A 5,910-nucleotide genomic window follows, 5' to 3' on the forward strand; every position below is an offset into this window, starting at 1 on the left:
TAATAATAGTTTAAGGGACCAAACCATTCTAATCAACTTGTGAATCTGAGTACGAGCTTAGAGAAGGACAAAAAATGGCAACAACGTGCCTTTGGATTTCAGGGGCCTCCCTGTCACAATCAGCCTTGGGGAAGTGGACACGCTCTCTCTCCTGAGCTACCCTCCTTCCACCCTGAGCCGCCCTCCTTGCTCCCCCTGCTCTCCTGGAAGATGCCCTTTCTCCTCCATGACCAGGCACAGCTGTGCTTCATTGAAGGTGACGTGTTGAAAGGCCTCCATGTGCAGACAGAAATGCTCCTCTCTGTTTAAGAGCAATGTTCTTGATGATGGACCAGTTTCCTTGAGCGGCCTCAGAGTTACTGTAATGGATGTCCTTGAGATTAGATAGTTTTGCTAGCACTATAAAAGAAAATGCCGGTAATCGTCACGTCTCTAACACAGGAGCTTTCAGCCATTGTCTGTAGAGGAGACAAGAAGGCACAGTGGAGGGTTGGGGAGGCAGTGGGGTGGGGGTGGGTCAGTTTAGGGATGTAGTTTAGGGACTTTATGGAGATGAGTATATGTCCATGAATGACTGTGAAGGCTCAGATTTCTGGCTGTGAATGATATAAACAGAGACACAGGTGTGAAGGGACCAGTCCTGAGGTTTTGTCACAGGATGTAGGGAAGATATTGGTGAGAACTGTTGCTTATTTCTTGCATTTAGTCCCTGAGTTAATGGTGAGATGGGCATGTCAAGCTGAGAATGGAGCCATTTCACCAAGAGAACTGGGGCTCTGGGGTCTTGCTTCAACCAGGGGCCCTTGGCGGTCCATTTGCCTCCCTGATAGAGGGCGGGGGACAGTCAGGGGACTGCATTCCGGGGGGAGATGGACTCACCAGGGCCTCCTTTCCTCCATGGATTGTCCCTAAATCCTGCTTTAGGTGGTATTTAGGACAAGGGTGCTCTCTTGTCAGGGGCATGCAATAAAAAAAGTGTGATGTCAAACTTAAAATTCCCTCATGCCATTGACCTCTCATTCCTATTTCTAAGATAGGATCATTGGCAAACACTTCCTCATGAAAACTTACAAAAATATCCTAATTAAATTATACACACATACACGCATGTATATTCATGTAAACATACATTGATCTACATAGAAGCTTGGTCTTCAGTCATCTTCCATATCTTTTAATGAGAATTATATCTAATATTAAAGTTTCAATGGAACAAATTTTAATTGACACAATCAGACATGATTTGCATGTCTATCTGTCAGTTTGGATTATTTGTAACATTGACTGCGTTCAATAACCCATGTCACCAAGAATACCTTAGGAACAGAAAGGCTCTCCTGGGTGATCTGCTCCCCGTGGTCTCCACTGGGGACCCTGGGTGGGATTCAGGTGGTGTCTGTGCTGGTCTCATAAGCCCAGGATGGCCTCATTCACTGGTCTGGTGCTTTGGAGGTCATGACTGGGGGGCTGGGCTCTACTGGTCCTGTGCCCCTGGGTGACACCTGCATACGGCCTCTCCCTGTGCTGGTCTCAGGGTGGGCAGACTTCTTACACGGTGGCTTAGGGATACCAAAAACAGTGTCCCAAGAGAGGGAAGTGGAAGACACAATTGTCTTAAGTCCTGGGGCAGAAAGGAGGCCGTGTGTCTCCCTCCCTCTTCTATTGGTCTCAGCAGTCACTGACCTCACCCAGCTTTGGGACATGACCCCACCTCTCCCCAGGAGGACTGGACACTGAGACAAGCCCCAATTCATCCTGGGTCAAACTGACTCAGACAAAGTCCCTATTTGCTCGGCCAGGACACCAATTTGCCCCAAGCTGGGCCTCAACTGAGTTTAGGCCTACTTGGACTTGGATTAATGTCTGTGGTCAGCAAATCACATCCTCAGACACAGGACAGGTGCAGAGAAGCCCCAACACCTGCTTTGTTCCTGCAGCCACTCAATTTGCCAATGTCTAGGCAAAGCTCTGGCCCCGACCCACAGGTCCTCATCTGCGTGGGTGTGAGGGTTCAGAAGGAACCTCGCTGCCCCTCCCCGCCCTAGCCAGCCTGTTCACTCACAAACCAGAGTCGGGGGCGGGTTGAGTGCCCCCTGGATAGTGAGGGCCCAGAGATTGGACTCCAGGGCCGTCCTCACAATTCTGACTGACTTCATCTCTACTTCCTCTCCCAGGTGATGAGACGAGTTTCTTCATGTCCATCCCCACCCCACGTCTCCTCAGGGGGCTTGAGTGTTCAAAGATTGCTTCTACTCTTCATCCTGCAGAGTGACCCCCTCCTTCACAGAAACTCTCCACACAAAGCTCCTGCCAAGGCATGCAAGGGTTTAACAAGGTCAAAAACTAATTTCAGGGGCCGGCTGGTGGCGCAGCTGTTAAGTGCGCACGTTCCACTTCTCAGCGGCCTGGGGTTCACCGGTTTGGACCCCGGGTGCAGACACGGCACCGCTTGGCATGCCATGCTGTGGTGGGCATCCCACATATAAAGTAGAGGAAGATTGGCATGTATGTTAGCTCAGGGCTAGGCTTCCTCAGCAAAAAGAGGAGGACTGGCAGTAGTTAGCTCAGGGCTAATCTTCCTCGGAAAAAAAAAAAAAAAAAACAACTAATTTCATATTTAAATACTCAAGTATCAAGCATGATGGAAAAAGTGAAAACTAGCATAATCAAGGGAAGATTTCATGGAAACCCTTCCAAGTTTTATTCTACCTCCCTTCCGTGTCCAAATCAGGAATTGTGCTCTAAACTAAGGGGAGTTTTAAAAATAATTTTATGTTATTTTATTATTAAATTAAGACAGGACCAGGGGTTAGTTATTAAAATAAAATCTCAATGTCACCTGACTCTTTCACAGAAGTCTCTCAAAATAAAATATCCGCTCACAGGCAGAACTTGGAAAATATTGTAGTTATTATTGTTTACATCTTCTTTAGTCAGATAACCCCAGAAACTCATTTCACGAAAAGATTCCAGATGTTCCTGAACTATTCATCCAGCACAGTGATCCTGAGAAGTGAAATCCATGCCGAGAAACGAATCCACTGTAAAGTCTTGGGGCATGGTTCTTCCAACAGTATATGAATATCTGAATCACAGGGGCTGACTTGTTTAAAAGTCTTTTGAAACTATTTAACTGTGGACATCTCGCTGAAATCCTTCTCAGTAAATTAGCCGACTGGATATAGGATGTTAGCAAAGGAAGGAATTTTATTGTTCTTTTATTATTCTTATCATTATGAAATTTAGAAATAACCAAGGGATATTGCTAAATAAAAACAAAGACACTTGCCTGCCCCGTCACAGAAATTGCTCTATTGGCTTATTATTTCCTTAATGAAATATTATTTATTTCATTAGAAATATATCAGATTCCATGAATGGCTTTCTATTTTACAGATATCCCTATAAATAAGGTACCTCCCAAGGGCTAGAAGTGTTTTAAAGTGGTTTGTCTTCATTTCTGCCATCATTATCATTCCTAATAGAGTCAGCGACGTGTACATACCTGACGCGGCCCCCGTGGCCACCAGGGGGCGCGCAGACCCTGTGGTTTGGGCTCCAGGGAGCGCTGCGCGTTGGTAGCAGAGACCAGCACCTGAGGGTCTGAGAGGAACCAGGAGGCGACAGAGGACGCGGGAGCTGTGGCCCCTCGCAGGCGCCCCGCGAAGGAGGAGAGTGAGGGGAGAGTGAGTGAGGACAGGCACAGAAGGAGCAGTAGATTTCCCGGGGGCTCCTGGAGGAATGGGTAGGGGAATAAGAATCAGAGGGAGGAGTGGGGAGAGGATTTATGGTAAATGGCAAAGACTGTAACAACAACAGCCTGTACCAGTGCATCTCAGCAGCTGACAAAGGGTAGAGAATGATGAAAATAAAATTTAAAAAAGCGTTATGTACCTTGAATATAATACTATATAAAAATAATATATGAATATGATAATATTCACATACGAGCTATATGGATGAGTCTATACTGGTGTGAGTGTTGGAATAAGTAAGTACATGCTGGAGTTAACTGACCCTCAGTGGCCCCCGCCTGCAAGGGGCTTTGCTCGTCGCCCGGAGGGAGGCGCGGGCTGGGGAGGAGGCGTCGGTGTCATCAGAGGCGCCTTTAGGACTTTGCCCTGATTAAGGAGCCAGGGTCGCTTGGGAGGCCCAGGCAGGTTACTTCTCTTAAAAAAGCTAGTTTGCTGTTTTAGTAAACAAATGAATCCCTTCATAAATGGCGTTACTTGTTACAGAAATGTCTCCAAACAGAAACATCTAAGGAGAACTCAAAGGACCGTGGAGGGGTTGTGTGTGGGCAACGGGGTCGTCCCCGCGGAGCCCGCAGGTGCGGCCGGAGCCCTGGGAGGAGGCTTCCTCCGGGTCGAGGCCCGCACTTCACAAAGGCCCTCGGAAAGGAGGGCGGTGACCAGGGCATCGCGGGAGCATCCGACCTCATCATTGTTGCTGCTCCTGGATCCGCTCAGACGTGGAGGCGGGAACGCTCTGCGCGCTGGCTCGCCTTCCTGTCCTTTCCACGGAAATGGCTCGAGAGAGAAAACGTGGTAAAATGAGAGAATTTCCCGTTTTTTAGGTATTACTATTGTAACTATTAAATTCATAATGAGTTGAATTATTAACACTTGATTTAAATATTTGTCATTAAATAATTTAAAAACTGATTATCCCTTGCTTAAACTGCATCTGAACTAGATGCTCGCCAATCGTTAACCCTTAAAGGAATAAGGGACATTGTCATCATTATCAAATAGGAACCGCGAGCTGCCCGCCCCCAGGCAGATGGGGCTCCCAGCGCCGCGGAAGGGGACACGGTGACAAGAGGGCCCCGGCTGCCCGGTTCTCACCAGGTAAAGCAGTGACAGTGACCCCAGAGGTGCAGCCCCGTGGCTCCCTTTCAGTTTAGAAAGGCTGTCAGAGGCCCTGGTCCCCTCCGGGGTGCGTTCCAAGGGTCCCACCTGCCCTCTGGCGTGCCTCCCACCAACTCCTGCCCCAACCTCCCCCTCCCTCCAGTTCCATGAGGGCGCCCTGAGGAGGGGGTGGGGCTTGCTGACAGGACCCCTTAGCCCGAGGGTCTTCCAGAGACGCTGGAGTGAGGGGCTTGTACTGGTGAGGGGCTCTAAACACCCCTATTCTTACCCAGAGTCGGGGGAGGAAGTGAGAAACCCACGGGGACCCCCCAGTGCACAGCCCCAACCCCACCCCCTCCCTGAGGATTAAGATGCAGGTTCCAGGCCCCAGCCTAACGGGCCTCATGGAGACACTCATTGGTGCATTCCCTGCCAGGACCCTCACCCCCCGCTGGGGTCCCACAGTGACTGGGGCTCCCACCTCCCACCTCCCCAAAGCTCCCACCAAGGACTGGTGTTCCCCCCCGCTCTGGAGGACTAGCCCCCCTGCAGGGCCAGGCCACTCCTGGAACCTGCTGTGAGGACCCCCTGTGCAGACCCCAGGGCAGGATGGACCAGAGCAGCAGCCCCAGGACAGGCCTTGCTAGTCAGCGCAGGGAGGCACTCCCAGCTCCCCGGACTCTGCAGCAAGGCTCTGGGAGAGTGGACTGGACTCACGTTGTTTTCTTTTTTCTGCTCTTTCCTTCCTCTTCCTGTGAGAAAGGGTCTAAAATGGGTCAGCTGTAATGTCAGCCAGTGGCGGTCAGATGCTTCTGCAGCTACTCAGAGGACCACCCTGGAGAAAGTGCTGCTGAGTAACCAGATCTGTGTTCTGTGTCGCCTGTTCCGACTACCTAGCAAATGATGTGAAGGCCACGGCAGCCGTGGACGTTCTGCCGCGTGAAGGGTGAAGCGGGATCCCAGTCTGAAGCGGGGGAGGTGCATCTGAGGACAGGGGAGGCAGCTCCATCAGCAGGGAGGGGCGTTCAGGCAGGGACAGCTGCTCACCTACCCGTGATGG

This window comes from Equus caballus, chromosome 27, assembly GCF_041296265.1.
Source record: "Equus caballus isolate H_3958 breed thoroughbred chromosome 27, TB-T2T, whole genome shotgun sequence".
In the NCBI taxonomy this organism is placed as follows: Eukaryota; Metazoa; Chordata; class Mammalia; order Perissodactyla; family Equidae; genus Equus; species Equus caballus.